Source organism: Ischnura elegans, chromosome 11 (assembly GCF_921293095.1).
Source record: "Ischnura elegans chromosome 11, ioIscEleg1.1, whole genome shotgun sequence".
Classification (NCBI taxonomy): Eukaryota; Metazoa; Arthropoda; class Insecta; order Odonata; family Coenagrionidae; genus Ischnura; species Ischnura elegans.
In genome coordinates, this window is record NC_060256.1 from 86,676,812 (window position 1) to 86,693,876 (window position 17,065).

The 17,065-nt window shown below is 39.2% G+C and overlaps 1 long non-coding RNA gene across 1 annotated transcript; it reads right to left on the minus strand.

The window, feature by feature from the left end:
• Positions 1 to 1,900: 1,900 nt before the first annotated feature.
• On the minus strand, positions 1,901 to 15,870 carry LOC124167504. The gene is made up of 2 exons (XR_006866701.1): positions 15,802 to 15,870; positions 1,901 to 2,146 (listed from the first exon to the last, which is right to left on the minus strand). It is a non-coding gene; the product is annotated as an uncharacterized LOC124167504 (long non-coding RNA).
• Between the last annotated feature and the right edge of the window lie 1,195 nt (positions 15,871 to 17,065).

Here is a 17,065-nt window from a genome sequence, read left to right on the forward strand (position 1 = left end):
TATTGAATCGTAATTAAAGTAGGTCGAACTAGATACAGGTTCGACAGGTGTAATAATCCTTCGTAATGTCACACAAGTATAAAAGGTAATTATGGTATTAATACCAATTGAAATTATCTGACAATTGTATGTTTTCAATTTAATATGACAGATTAAAAAACTAAAATCAGGATTAGCAGAAAATATGAATTTTCAAAATGACGCACCCTGATGTTATTAATCTCGTAAAATAATTAATATTACCTTGTATCTCACTCATATTCTCCTGCATAGGGTGGTTTCCTATTATTTTTTTATTGCCTAAATCGAAAGATCAGTACTCCTTGAGTACGTATTTCATGCTCTTATATTTATGAATGACGATATCTATTTTTCGCGATTAAATGAAAAGTGAAAATTTTCAAGCGCGCGGAAACGCGACGGCTAAGTATGAATGTTGGAAAAAGACCGTGTGACGTCATTCTGGTTCCCGCTTCCGCCCTGTGAGGTGACTTTGAGGCGAGGCTTGAGCGCTGATACGACGCAGGCTGCTAGCGGGTAACAGAGTACCCTGCTAGCAGGTAGCGCTTGGCTTACATAAGGATTATTAATACCTTATTAAACGAAGAAAACTTTCCGATCTTAGCCAGTTATAATAGGTGATTATTAAGACATGTTTCCCTTATCTCTGTGCCTCATGCATACATTGGTAATCTCAGACGATGTAAAACTCCTATCTACTCGTATAGAAACTAGGTCGCTGTGACGTCACGTGGAGTGGAATCGAATGGGCGCCAATCTGGCCTTTTGCAAATGAGATTAAAATTGACCATTGCCATTCGTCTAAACTGGGATTTCTAAAATCAAATAATTTGTATATAATGAATACAGTAATGGTGGGTAAGGAATCGCAATCAAGGCGTTTCGTTTTCTTTGATGAAGGAAATACCCTATTGAATTTTATCAATTCGATATCACAGAATAAAAAAACTAAAATCATGATTAGCAGAAAATATGCATTTTCAAAATGACGCAACCTGATGCTATTAATCTCGTAAAACAATTAATATTCTCTTATAAATCACTCACATTCTCATATTATGCCATTGAGGAGAACAATAGCAATGACATCATAAGCCTTATAAAATCATCCGCCTATCGCTATTGTCAGTGAAATTGAACAAAGATCCGGTCAAATGGGGGCTTGAGACGGCCGATATCACTCACGTGGGCTAGCACGTCATAGTTACGAGAACGCTGTGGGAAGAGGGGAGATGCTAATCTACTTCCCCCAACTAAACCAACAAAAAATAAACTATTCTCTGGCATCCAATTTTCACTCAACGCATGTCTACTCGGTAGGCACATAACCTTTTAGACTTTAATAATTAACTTTATTTGTTTCAACTAACCGTATATCCGTTAAGAAGTACGCACAAATGCTGCTACTATTAGAGCGTAAAATATATGATTTCGAAGATTATTACTTATCCCTTAGTACCGTAATTCAACTAAGTAGAACCTATAACGATTATCGTTTTTTTTTCTCAGAGAATTCTGAGGGCAAATATTGCATTTTTTACTTATTGAACTAATTTTAGAATTTCATTTTTTTCAATTCTATATTACGATAGCACAAAATCAAATAATTGAGCCAAATATCAAGGAATATTTTACATTATCAAAATCAAACCATCTATTGCAAAAGAATTCACATTCTCGTTAGAAAAAGTGGGTGAAGCATCTAGTTTGGTTTCAAGAATTGTCTCTCAAAATGGTGAAGCCTCACATTGAGTGCAAGAGAAAAAGGCTCCCTACCTTTCATATAATGACATGTCCATCGGCGGTAGAGCTCAGCTGTCCATCGGCGATTCCCCAAATTACGCATCCACTTATACTTCACACTAAACACACCATTGGCCATGACTTTTTCCATGAAAACTTAGCACTTTCACTTCACTGTATTTCTAGATGATTACTTGCTCCTACCATGGGGTAATATAGTTGAAATATTCACATCATTTCCTTGATAAACGCATCTGTTGACAGAGTGGCCGACGCTGTGTATCTGACGGCTTGAAACGGAGCGATGGAAGCTTGTTTTTAATCCTATACTTTCATCCAAACGGTTGATTAATTGAATTATCCACTCCTTTCTCGTAAAAATCTGAAAAAAAAGAAATGGTCCTAAAGTTAATACCGTGAAAACGAATTGCACCCATAACACTATACATCCGTTTATATGAAAATAAGGAATGGTCGTTGCGGAAACGCATGCCATATATACAAATTTAACCCGTTCATTAAAACCTGGTTTAAGATAGACCAGCTCTTGAAAGTGCATGTATATTTCTGAACAGTTTTTATGAAAAGAAACTTGTGCGAATTGGTGAACTAAATTGGAAGAGATTCAATATTCTGATCATACATTCATAAAATAAAAAGATAATTTTTTGTTGTTAAAAGTTGTTAAAAGATAAATTTTCGCGGACATTTTCGGCTCATACATTTTTATATTAATGTGTACTTACGTAGTAATGTATCGCATAGCCAGTCCTTGCTGCAGGATCTAGAGGGTCAAACCCCAATAACACGTGTTGCAAAAATCACATTAATGTTGACAACATTTTGTTGCCAAAGTGTATATTGTAATTTCGTTCTCAACATGCAAAACGCGATTATATAATATGCATAAACAGCATGGAATAATAAGTATGAGTAAAAGACATACTCCACTCTTCAGCAACAGACCATCCATCTCTCACCACTAATCGATAAGCAATTAGACTCGGACTTAACCATAGCAGAATAAAGAATATAGGGAGAAACGAAAGCAGTGCACTGCTTCTTACTTTAGCTATTGGAGGATGAGTAATTGCTAAGGAATTTAGGGGGTGTTTCCGGGCACGAATAGCCTAAGATAGTGTCAACAAGTGTTGAACTAAATCTGAGTCAAGGTACATCACGAAGTCTGACGGGAGAGTTTCGGTTCGTACGTCGTTGGGTGAGATAGGCAGTTGGTGGCTAAGGGGAGGTATCGAAAGAGCGTTGGCGAGGGTAGGAAAAGTGACTCAGGTGCCACCCCCCATACAATAATGCCATTAATTCAGTTTTAAGCGTGAGTTATCGCTGCATAAATTGGCTGCTTTGCGTTCCATTACAAGTCCTCTGGCTATTTTCAATTTTCGAGGTGAATCTTCAGAACAAGACGACAACAATTCATGCATAAAATTACACGATTTGGGTACACCGCGATCTCCAGCAGGCAAAACATACGAAGCCATGAGTTATCCAGAGCATTTGGCAACAGGGCAAACTCGCACCCAATCGTAGGGCTTGCCTAAAATTTTCTGTAGTTTAACCCTAATACGGGCAACATATTTTTCTGACGTAATCAGGCAAGGTGAGTCCAATGGGCTCTTTTAAAATATGCTTCTAATTTAAACTATTAAACAGTGAAAAATATTACTTTTCACATGAATTTGCATATATTGTGCACCTTAGAATCATTTAACATAAAATTGATTATTATTTGTTCAACAAAAGTTTAACTTTGCTTATTAATTTCATACATAGTAAAACAGCGAGTACAGTGGACTCTAGTGACTAATTGTTTCTGTTTACACTGCATAAAAAACCAAATATTTATCGTTACATGTACATAGGGATAATTTTACATCATTTTGACAATTACAACCAAATATTTGTAAAATGCACATTACTTTTTACATTTCGTGCAAACAGACTCACCTTGCCCAGATTTGTTGAAATTCAGGGGAAAAAATTATTTTTAAGTTACTTTGATTCCGAAAGAAGTCTGAATTACTCTAATTTATAGGAAATATACCACTACAAGAAGTAAAAAATTTACAACATGCTGACATTTCAATAACATAATAAAATTCTCAAAAATGTGATGCGATGAGTCCAAGAGACTCACCTTGCCCGTATTAGGGTTAAACCAGTGGCGTAGCCAGGGAGGGGTCCGGGAGGTTCGGGCCATCCCCCCTGACCATCCCCCCGAAAGGTAAAAACACATTTATTTTCCTTCACGAAAGAAAACAAAATATTGAAAAATCATGAATTTACAATATATTTCTTACCAAATGAAGTTTTTTTCGATTATGAAAACTCTTAAAATTAGTTAAAAACCCTCTACTTAGTACCCTGTTTTTCAGAAATTTTCACCCCTAGCTTTGGATCTCCCCCAAACAAAATTTCTGGCTACGCCACTGGTATAAACGTGGTGCATTATCGACCTAAACATAATTTGGTAATGCAATGGTCATTTTGATTACTACTGGCATCAGCAATCCAGGATTCAAATTTCGTGACCAGTGGTATCATGGTGACGGAAAGCGCCGGAACGCCGTTTCGGCACTATTAAAGAAAAGACAATAGTTAAATAACACTTTTATCAAATTTCTAATAAATAAACTCGTAACCAAAACAAAAATTTATTTTAAAATATCCAGACATAACTTGTGATAAAAATACACAGAGAATAATAGTTAACTTGTTGATAAGTTAAGGAAAGTGCGTTCCGGCACTGCTAATTTTTCCATGACACCACTGTTCGTGACACAATTTCTCTCCACTTCGTATATCCAGGTCCGACAGAAGAATGAATAAAATGTGCGAGGGCCGCTTATTTTTTTTTTCAAGTTCCGATAGCTCAGCAAAAACACCACACAAGCGACAGGCGGGCACTGCGCGAATAGGGGAACTGCGCGTCCTGCGCACCGCACGCTCGAGTAATTTCTGACAGTAATTGTTAGTTTAAGGTTAGTGTCATCTCATTAACTACAATGCCCCAATTGATTCTCCCGCCAAGTGTACTGTGCGGAGCGACAGCCAGAAAACTATCCGAATGCAAGGGTGCCAACTTACAAAAAATATTGGGGGGCCCAAACCGGGGACCTAGCCCCGGTAAATTTTGTAAGAGTCATATGATCAACATTAGAACCCTGATCACTCGAATCTCGATTTCTTGACACTCCGGGGAGAATCGACAGGCCTTACACATTTTTTCCTCACATCTGTAACGAATTTTTGGGGGGGCTCGGGCCCCCTCAGGCCCCATGGAGTCGGCGCCATTGTCTGAATGTCTACAAGATGGACATGTCTTGACCTTTATGCCGATAAAAGTGAATTTTTCTAATGCACCGTGGCTAGAGAGTGAAACAGTGTAAAATATTACGTAAATTCTCATTCAAAACAAAAGAAGAGGTATGCTGACTTCTGGAAGTGCTCTGATCCATGACAACGATCGTCATCTCAGCGCTGATGCAGCCCAACTGATCCTTTAGCGATTTCAATGGGACATTTTCGATCACCCGCCGTGCAATGCCGACCTAGTGCCGTGTGACTTCCATCTTTACGCTTAAATGAAGATGTGGCTTGGAGGGAAGGCGTTTTTAAACGTGCGATGTGCGACTGGACAAAGGCAAAAATCATAGGAAGTCATTAGCGGCAATATCCTGTGAAGAAGGTATAATAGTAAGGCCTGTCTACAGGCACGACCAATTTATCCATTGCCGAGTGGATTAAGTCGAAAGGACATCACAAGTGAACTTAATATTTACCTAGGAAATAATTTTTCATCATTCATTTCGTCTTCTACTCATGGCCCTTCCGAGCTTGAAAAAACGGTGAGTACTCGTATTTTTATATCACCCTTAGAGCAAAACAAAATATATGGTTGAGGTGAACTAGACTCACTAAATATGTCAATAGGTACATAAAAAAGAAAACATAGAAATAATTGTTGATGCAGAACAAATAAAGATAAAACAGCAAAGTAAAGGATTCAGCAGTATGATGTGAAAATGTAATAGAATAAAAAATATACGCGATTTAAATTATAAAGCATTCGTGATTAGCTAGCTGTGTTTTATTTAGTGTTTTTGTATTTCTCTTTATGATCTATTCCTTAAGTTTAATTTTTATCTGCATTGATAAGAGCCATACATAATTGATTTTTAAATGCATTAATTTTTTCTTTTTGTTGTAAGCCTTCGGGGAGAAAATTCCGGAATTAGAATTATAGGAAACCTTACCAATGGAGGCATACATGGATAGGGAAAAGTCGTACTATTAAGGCACTCTTTAAGTTGGCTCCTTAATAATGTCCTTATATGCCGTAGTGAGAAATGATTCTTGGTTGCACGAGGAAGGGGATAGCGCAGAGAATAGTGCGAGATGTCTTAGGTTTGGTCTCTGACCTCATCTTAAACATTTCGATGGATAAAGACGATTTTTTTACTTTTACGATAGAAAACTGAAATGAAGAAGTTCACCAAGTCACAGTAAACTATTTGCAAGGGTTCATCAGACTGGTTTTCGGGGTTACTACCGCGTAGATTCATCTCTGTAGACTCAGCCGGCGTAACTGTCGTCTGCAGCGATGAATGTACGCGGTAGTAACCCCGAAAACCAGCCTGCTGAATCCTCACCACACCGCGAAAGCCTACACAAGGATATTTGCAAGGGGGCAATCTCTATGCCCAACTTTTGTAGAGGCTGGTGTATTCAATGTATCCTATTTTTGTTGTAAACTGCGACAACACTGGGGAACATCCATTTTGTTATCTTAGATCTGCTACTTGCTTTTTGACTAACTTTTTGGCCGCTGGATAAGAAAATTACCTCACTTTTTATTTATCACGTCAACTTTTTAAGCTACATACTACCTTATTTTCGTCTCATACGTCATACAAAATTTCCAAATTGAGGAATTTAAGGGGAAATCTTACGTCACATATTGTCCGTACAGAATGATAAAATTCATACAAAGGTATGTATGCGAGTGTATTGTCAAAAAAAATCCGTGTATGTAACCGGCGCAACACCATAGCTCCCTTATGAAGCAAATTTCGGGCTACATGCTTATACCTCACTACAGCATCTCCAGCATAACTAGGCTGCTATGCATGTGTCGCTGGTCTCTTTGGGCCTCAGTCACCCGGCGCCGGTCGGATAAGGTTAATGTCAGCCAGTTGGAGAGCAATGATGCTGCAATGATTTGTCAAGCTAATCGTAAAATGGGTTTTGTTAAAAGAATATTAGGAAAGTGCGACGACAAAGTGAGAGAAATTAGCTACTTTTCCCTCGTTAGACCACATTTAGAATACGCTGCCAGTGTTTGGGACCCTCATGAAAAAGGCTTAATAACAGAGTTAGAACGCGTGCAAAGAAGAGCTGCCAGGTATGTGAAAGGTCGTTACGATAGTCTTGTTAGCGTAACTGACCTCTTAGATAAACTCGGATGGGAATCTCTGTTGGACCGTAGATTGAAAAGTAGATTAAAACTTTTAGCTAAATTCAAGAACAGTTTCTTTTCTAACGAAGTTAACCATACCTTACGGACGCCAACATACTACGGAAGATCAGATCATATAAATAAAGTAAGAGGACAGACAGATTCAGAATGTCTTTTTTCCCACGATCAATAAGAGATTATAACGGCAGCGATAGAACTCATAAATAGATTGCATGACTTGTAGTGTAGCCTACTAATCTATGTAAAACTTAATGCATGTTTCTTAATTTTATTTTTATTTCTAACAGCATACGGTAGTATAATTTGCTAGTATACGTGACGTTTTTTGGACGGTGTGGTGTGCATGTGGGAGTCCAATTGCATGCTGCAAGCTGGTGATTGATCACCCCCTGCCAAACACCCTAGAGGTGCCTCGAAGGGTATAATGTAGATGTAGATGCCCTCTGTGATCGACGCTTAATCTAGCAGAGACGGATAACAATTACACAAGGAATAGTGAAAAATCTTGAAGTTGTAGAAACAAACGAAGTACAGTTTTAAAATCAGCATGCCTATTTTACCATATAGCAGCTCAAAAATTTAAGTCAGTTTAAATTATGTTAAAAAGTGTTCCCCAGTGTAATCTTTCCTTAATGGAATTCACGAGAGATTTTTTATTAATTTAAATCAATTATTCGCCAAAATAATCTTTAGCGATTGCCAAGGGGGGATCCAGGATTTTTTTCAGGAGGGGGGAGGGCACAATAGTCAGATAGGCGAACGATTTTCTCACGCTCGATATTAAAAACAACATGCAACAATAACTGAATGAAATATTCTTTATTTTAATAGGAAATTAAACGATTGAGACTCCGTTATACACAAAACAAAACGAACGTAATGACAACCGTAATAAAAATTTTGTCTATAGTTTAAGCGTCTGAGGGGGGCCCCCGTCCCCCTCCTAAATCCGCCTACGTCGATCGCCTTTAAACACACTCAAAACCAGTCATTCCTTCAACTAAATAGTTTCAGGTATTCACCGAGAATCAGCGAATAAATTAATTACACGAAATCCAGGAATTAATAAAGGCGGCGGCAAGAAAATTAAATATTTGTACAAGAAGGGATTAACCGCTGAGTTGGGGTCTCAATGATATTCACCTCAGGGGGCGAGAGATGTGTAAAAAGGGTCAAGTTGCTTCGAATGTTTCCGGAGAGGACTTCGCGAATCTCTCGGCTTAAATGAAACGCAGACTCTTTTTGACACAAATGGGAAAAGTTATTCAAAGTTTGGGCTAGAACCGTGTGTTATTAAGAGACTGATTCACAAATAAAATACACTCGAGGAATTCTCCAAGTTATCCAATCTTATGCTGGACTTGAAGTAAAAACTTTATTTTTCTGTTGAGTCTTACTTTCGCGGAAGATTTCACAACTTTTTTTTTCAGGGTATTAAATTTTTTGTGGAAAGCTCTTTGATTATCTCTAGCTAAACTACATTTGTACCAAATAACTCCTTTTCATGCGTATATCTTAGCTCACAGCAGTGGCGTAACTATGATGGTGATATGATGGTGATGGTAATTCCCTCCCAAAGCCCCAATGAAATAAAGCAATCATTTAAAACTATTGTCTAGTTTTGACACATAACGACTGCATCCGCTTAAAGTGAAAGATCATTTATTATCATGGCAGTGAGCAGTGGCGCAGCGAGGGGGGGGGGGGAGGTTTTGGGGGATAGACCCCTCCCCCCCACAGCTCAGAGAAATTTTTAAGTTTAATCCATTTAACTTAATTGGATTGATATTACTGACAGAATAGCGTAAGTATTAATAAAATATCCCTCATAAAGCCGTAAAAGTCACCATTTTGAATCTTTTATCTTAAAATTCCGCAATTTATCAATCTCGCACCTACCACTTATCCTGGTGGGTATTCGATACACCCACACACCCCGGTATTAGTTGCACATAAACCCCCCCCCCCCCCAGCTTTAATTCCTAGCTGCGCCCCTGGCAGTGAGTCATTTGAGTCATTGAGATGAGTCATTTTCCAAAAATTTGTTGCCTGGTGCGAGGTCGCCCCCTATGGCCCCCATTCCCCCAGCATATTCCTAGTTACGCTACTCCTTCACAAGTTTTGCCACCTCACAAAAAACAGCTTTTTTGCTGTAATTATAGTTAGACAGTGGTTTAGTCTTGCTTTTGAAATTATATTCCCAGTTTTATTTATTTAAGCCCTTGAATGACAGAAGTCCTAAGGGTAAATATCAACTAAAAGTAAGCACGAAGAAAACCAAGATATTAGTATGCAGCAGAAGAAAAGAAGTCAAGACTAACATAAAAATAGGGAAGCAAAAACTGATAGAGGTAGATGAATTCAGTTATTTGGGAAGCAAGATAACTAGTGACGGGAGAAGCAAGAAAGAAATCATCAAACTTAAATATAGAAGTAAAGAAACAATTTATAATAATGGAGAATTATATAATAATGGAAATTTATAATAATGAATATTTGGAGAATGCTCCTATACGGAAGTGAGGCATGGACAATGACTGAAGCGGATAAAGGAAGGATAGAGGCCTTTGAAATGTGGTGCTACAGAAGAATGATGAAGATCAAATGGATCGACCGAGTTAGTAACGAGGAAGTCCTAAGAAGATTAGGAGAGAGGAGAAGCCTCATGAAAACCTTAACAAGAAGACGGAACAACCTTATAGGCAACATCTTGAGACATGATGGCCTGATGAAGACAATCGTCGAAGGACAAGTGGAAGGCAAGAACGGAAAAGGAAGACCTCGAACAAAATATATGGAACAAGTAAAGAAGGATGTGAAAGAGAAGAAATACGTAGGTGTGAAAATATTAGCTGATAGGAGAACTGAGTGGAGAGCTGCGTCAAACTAATCATAGGATTGTTGACGAGTGATGATGATGATGATGATGATGATGAAAGACATTGCAGGTATAACACCATGGAGGGGTAACACTTATAAAGCAACTATCAGAAAACGGTACTCGTGTATTTTCTTGTAGAAAACGGTTACGATTTCATAGTGGTATTGAAAATAGTCCTGAAATAGGCCTTTACGATGAATAAAACCTGGGGTCTTATTCCGTTTCTTTCGTTGTCAAGGGTTAGTAACACCCGTAATTTGCAATGCATTCGAAAATTGCGCATTTGACCATCTTGAGACGGGCCTCTAGAATTGCGATCCATTTGAAATAGTTTATTTTTAATTTTATCAGCTCTAAAAAATCGGATGAGATTGCGACTTGGAAGATAAATTATTTGAACCCCGTACGACAGCTTTTTTTCCTGACCCAAAACTCTTCCCATCCAACCTCTCATAATCTTTAAAGCAATACAACACGAAAGTTGCCGTCCTTTTTTTATAAGTCGGAGACGTCATCAGTAACAGTTAATTTATTTATTTATTCACGGTGAAATTTTCACTCGGGGAAGGAATCGTTCACAAGAGTGGGCGTTGGACAATCTCAACCACGTAACAATATTTCTGTTAAAATTTCATTCCTGATAGTCTGTAACGCAGCTTAAACAATAAATATAAATCGGGAATAGTAAACATAATCAATTACTGAAAATTTCTCGCCAAAACTAATTTGACCCAACCGAGCATAGGCAGTCGTGAAAATTCGTTACCTTGCGTAGCCCTGTTCACTAACATTAAATAAATAGGTAGGAGATTTCAATAAAAATAAATTAAATTTAGGCATAGTATAGACATGGGTGAAATTTCCACACGAACGATTTATCGCATCAAATGATTATCGGCACAAAAATCAGACTGACGCTGTGACACTATCGAATTTTTAGCGGTCGGTAAAATATCATTTGGTTCTGCGGAGAAGAATTTATACGTAATCGTATGATTTTCCTGCGGTGAATTGGCTGGCATATAATTTTATTTTTCTTTGGGAAATCGGTTGACTTATCACAATACTTTACTGTGGAGAATCGTTAGACTCATCATATGATTATTCTGCGGTGAATTGGCTGGCCCTGTTCATAAAATGGTTACAAGATTTCTTTAGAAGTAATTAAAGTTATATATAGTAATCATCCTTGTACCTCCCCATAAAACATTCCTGGATCCGCCCCTACTAACGAGAGATAATTCCACGACAGAAAAACAAAACTAAATAGAAAACACCCTAGCATAGCTGTGACACTATCTAGCCTTCTATGTTTCCCTACATTATACTTGGCTGCCTCTCTTTGAACTTTTTCAATCTTTAAAGTGTCATTTTTACAATAGGGATCCCACGCCGAGGTAGCATATTCTGGTACAGGTCGAACCATTGTTAGTTAGGCCATTTATTTGGTTTCTTTTGTACCCGCTTTCATATTCCACATTACCCAATGCATAGTTTTTAATGATTTTCCCACATCTGATCAATATTCACTCCCAAATCTAGTTTGGATGAGAAATTAACCCTCAAGTATTTACAATTGTTTAAGTTAGGAATATTTCCCAGGAACAAAATATACGGCCGATAATCCTTGTTTCTCCTTCTCGCGAATTATTTTGCATTTTCTCTCATTAACATCCATTTTGTTGGTAATTATCCAGAAAAGTATTTTATCTAAGTCATTTTGAAGGGTACACCGGTCTCCATTGCTTTTGATCCTTCGGTAAATTATCCAATCATCAGCAAAAAGGAGTATTTTGGAGTCAACTCCCACATGCATGTCATAAATTCATACATTTAAAACAATAGCGGATCTAATACGCTTCCTTGCTGGACCCTTGATATTACCGCTATCTACATGGAATATCCTTCACCTACTCTCTGGGGTCTTCCTTTCAAAAATTCCCTAATCCGTACTATAACCCTACCATCTAGCTGTAGCTTATGTGTTTCCTATATCAATCGTGTGGCACCTTAGCAAAAGCTTTTTTGAAATCAATGATCAATGCATCTTTTTCACTGCCTTGATCCAGGACTTCAGCAATGCCATGCGATAATACCAGCACTGGGTCTGGCAAGAAAAGTCCTTCCTGAAATCAAGCTCAAACAAGAATAGCCTGACACTTTTATCCCAGAATTCACGCAAGTACCTCACGATAACCTTTTCAATTAATTTGCACACTATTGACGTCAGGCTCACCAGTCTATAATTATCTACTTTAGTCTCATTATATCCCTTGAAAATAAGTATGACGGTTGCCATTTTCCTGTCGGAGAGCAAGCTTACATTATTTAGTGTGACGAAAAAAGTTTTCTAATTTAAGGAACTATTGCTTCATCCCCTGGTTTAAAATCATCCATGGACACATTATATGGACCCATTATCTGCTGTTTCTGTATTAGTTTCAATATTTCACTACCTGCTACTCTAATAGCTATAAGAGCAAGGTGGAATTTCCATCATTCTACACCGAAAAAAATATATCACAGTATATCACGGATGAGCTTGAACAAAAATTTTGAAGACATAGGTGACCATTATTTCGGTCATAAATGAAATATTATTAAAATTCGTTGGATTAAGTAGTGTTATGAATTCATTTACCAATTTGTATCTGCTTAGAAACTAGGTCCCTGTGACGTCACGTGGAGTGGAATTGCATGGTCCCCAATCTGGCCTTTTTCAAACGAGGTTAAAATTGGCCATTGCCATTTTTATAAACTGGTCTTTCTAAAAAAAATAATTTGTATATTATGAATACACTAATGGTGGGTAACGAATCGCAATCAATGCCTTTCGTTTTCTTTGATGAAGGAAACTACCCTATTAGCGAGACAGAAATGATGAATCCAAATATGAATCTTAAGAGAGGAAAAACCTCGCCACGGAGCCTGAAGGAAAACACTCCGACGGCCCAACGCGTGCGTGGAGGTGAGTCTCCTCAGTGCATTACATACGCTTATATGAAATCCGCTAGGCCTTATGCTCGTGGAGTTTGACTACAGCCTCGGTAGCTTAGTCGCGTCTGCGTCCGTTCTCGTCGGTTCTTGGTGTAGTGAAGGCAAAGGATGCAGGTTGCTTCATGTGCCAATCTTCCAAGTTATCACCGACCCGGCCCCATCAGTTGTAAAAACAATTCTCGGTAAAGGCCCAAAAAGGTGAAAGAAATAAGCGACTTGACTCTAGTTAGGCCTCACTTGGAATATGCTGCTAGCGTGTGGGACCCTTACGAAGTAGAACTAATAGCTGAAATCAATCGAGTACAGCGCAGGGCGGCCAGATTTGTGATGGGTTGTCAAGACAAAAAGTGTAGCGTTTCCAGTATGTTACACACGAGTTAGGATGTGAATCTTTACAGGAGCGTAGATCGAAGTATAGGCTTAACTTACTTAGGAAATTCGAAGAAGATATTTTCTCAGACGAGGTGAATAATATCCTTCGTTTACCATCGAACTATAGTACACGCGATCATGAGAATAAAATAAAAGAAATAGACTACAAAACAGAGAGATTTAAAATGCCATTCTTTCCTCGTACTATTAAGGATATCAACGTTGTCTCAATTGATAGGATTAATGTCGTCGCTCGCTTGGATCACTCATTGCATGTTTTTTCATAGGCTTAACCTTGCATGTATTTTCTCTAGGAATTACTAACCATTAACAATTTTTTGTGAATAAGCATGTATATTTTACTAGTGTGCGTAGTATTTCTATGACCGTGCGGTGTGAATGAGGCGGTCCTCTTGCATGCTGCATGTTGGTGATTTGTCACCCCCTGCCAAACACCCTAGAGGTGGCTCGCAGGGTATTATGTAGATGTATATTCTGGATGGTCAGCAAAAAATCGGTCGTCCAAGTTCTAATAGTGATTCTTTGGAGGCCATGGGACCGACCACGCATCGACACCGGTAAAAACTCGGTTAGCAGTCGTTTATTGCCTCAGAGGATCACGACAACCAAGCAAGTGATCGTTTGACAGGTTGAAATCCGGCGTATGTGTAATAAGCGGCCCTCCGCCCATAAAATATGTATGGGCCAATTTTTCACCGGCCGATATTTCGATATTTTACCGGTCAAGCGCACCTTGCACACACGCCGGATTTTAACCGGTCAAAACCGATCACTTGCTTGAATGTTGTCCCGGCGCCGGCGAACCACGGTGGGTGCTTTCCATTCATCGACACACGTCGGCACAAGTCGACTTGCATCGCGATTTTCGTGTTCCATCCTGTGTGTGTCGGTGACTGTTGTGACACAAGTCAACAAACGATTGCGCACAGGAATTGGAGAGTTATAAACAGTTACCGCGAGTCGACACTAGTCGACGCATGAGTCGCATGAATGGAAAGCACCCAGCATGAATGGCCGGCAGCTAACCGGCATTTAATCGGTACCGGTTCGTGGTCGGTATGTGTACAATCTCCCTCACATATTTCACTAATGGAATGTGGACGGCCGATATTTTACCGGCCCAGGGGCGCAGCTAAGAATTAAGGCCAGGGGGGGTTCTAGGCGCAACTAATACTTTGGGGTGTGGAGTTATTGCGCACCCGCCAGGGTCAGTGGGATTAGCGGAGGCCCTCCGCAAGAAAAAAAGTTAAGACAAATGGTTCAAAATGACTAGTTTTACTGCTTTATGAGAGATATTTGATTAATCCTCACACTATTCTATAAGTAATACTAATCCATTGAGTAAAATGGATTAAACTTAAAAATTTCTCTGAGCTCTGGGGGGGGGGGGGGGTTATCCCCCAAACCCCCCCCCCCTCGCTGCGTCACTGTACCGGCCAACCTAAATCGGAGTGTGTGCAAGGGGCCGAAGTTCGACTGAACAAAAAACGTTGACCATAACTAGCCACAACAATCAGGTTACTCCTAATCCAGATCAGAAGTAATCCGATTGTCGTTATCGTTAATACCTTGCAGTGGCGTAGGTAACTAGGAATGTGCTTTGGGAGGGGGGGGGGATGAGAGGGGATGTGCGAAGGGCGACCCCCCACCCACCACCCCCCATTTTAGGAAAATATTGGAAAAATGACATGCCTGCAAATACATTTTACTTAATTTTAGCACTTAAAATTTGAGTTTCATTAAAAGGCCACGTTGAAATTTGCTGTAAGTCAAAACTAGACAATAGTTTTGAATATTATTTTTATTTCTCTAAGGCTTTTGGGGGGGTCTACCCCCCTCATCCCCCCATAGTTACGCCTCTGATATCTTGTATGATGTTGGGCACGATATGGTGGAAGTTCTTAATATTTACAAAATTAGAAATGTCTAATTTTACTAGTTATCGTTAATAAATACACCAGCGGATGAAGTTCGCCATGAATTATTGACTTAGCCGGGATTCGAACCCGGCTAAGTCATTTTTTTCATGGTGAGCTTCATCCGTGGGTGTATTTAACTAAGCACCCGTGCGCGTGACTGCGTACAAAGTAACTTGTTCCTGCAGTGCTTTTAATATCGTTAATAGATACGTTTTTCGTTCAGCCAAACTTATTCATTCACCCTGATGATGATGGATGAGTCGTCCGTTGCAACGTTTGATGTTTACAACGATTTAAACCGGTGGAAACCCCGAGGAGACTTCACGCAGATAGTAGTAAAGTTTACTTACCTAAGGTCTTCCTACGGCGAGCGGACGCCGGGTATTCCATTAGGGTGAAGTTCGCCGGCAAAAACCTAGCGGACACAACACACTACCACCTCTTACAACACATTCGCGAAGACTGAACGAAAAACCAGCGCTTCGATACGTCACGGGAGAAGTGCCAGGCAGTCGAATTCCGCGTCGCGACGCTGAGTTTGACAGAGTGGTTGATAAAGGCATTTACTCACCTGACGAATTCAGTTGTCACGGCATCTTCATTTACGATTCATTGCTCTGCTAGCCTGCAATACAGTTCGTGCTTGAGGAGCATTACAGTAGATTCCGTTTAATGGGTCCAGTGGTTACTTGGAGTAGATCTTGAAGAACAGAACTCAATAGAGGAATATCCCAGAGTATTCTCCGCTTAATTGGGACAGCATGCTGCTTTATTGGGCCATGAGTCGGCGACATACACTCTATACTCGTGACCAAATTAAAATTTTTGTTTTCAGAATGCTATATTTTATATTTTCCTCCTTTGATTGACTCTTATTTTCACAAATGTTCCTATTCTTACCCTATTTTGAAAGCTCTTGTTGTTATAATATCCGCAAGAGGATAGGGCTTTTCTTTAATAGTAAAATACATTCATTCAGCGTCGCCCGAGTCTGTGAAATATATTTTTGACTAAATTTTTATAATTCTTAAATCATAATAAATTATCTAAACTCGCTGATTTATTAATCAAATTAATAGTTTAATAAACTTATGTTGCATTATGAACATTCTTTAGTCTTCTTTCTATCATTTCAACGTTTGTTTATGTCCATATACAGGATAGTTCGCCTAATCGGGGCAGCCGCTTAATTGGGGCAAAGCGCACAAGTCCCGATATGTCCCAATTAACCAGAATCTACTGTTTAACCTTTTTCTAATGTTATTTGGTATGGTATTTAGAGAAGGCTACCGACAGCTGAGATCATTTCCGCCATAAGGGAAGAATGGGGAAAGTAAGGGCGTAGTGAAACCCGGCGTCGGCATTAGCCTGCTCTATACGAAAGGTGCCAATGGGACCACGGCTGAACGTCCTATCTGACGGACGGAGTGTTGCGCTTGAAATGCCCTCCACACATAATTCAAGCAGAGATCGGGTATAGTCTCTGAAAATTCTCTGCCACCGCCGGGATTTGAACCCGAGCCCACGGGGTGGGAAGCCAACACCATAGCCACCAGACCAATCTTATTCCTCATACAGTTTTTCATTCACATAGATATTCCATCTTTCGCTAAT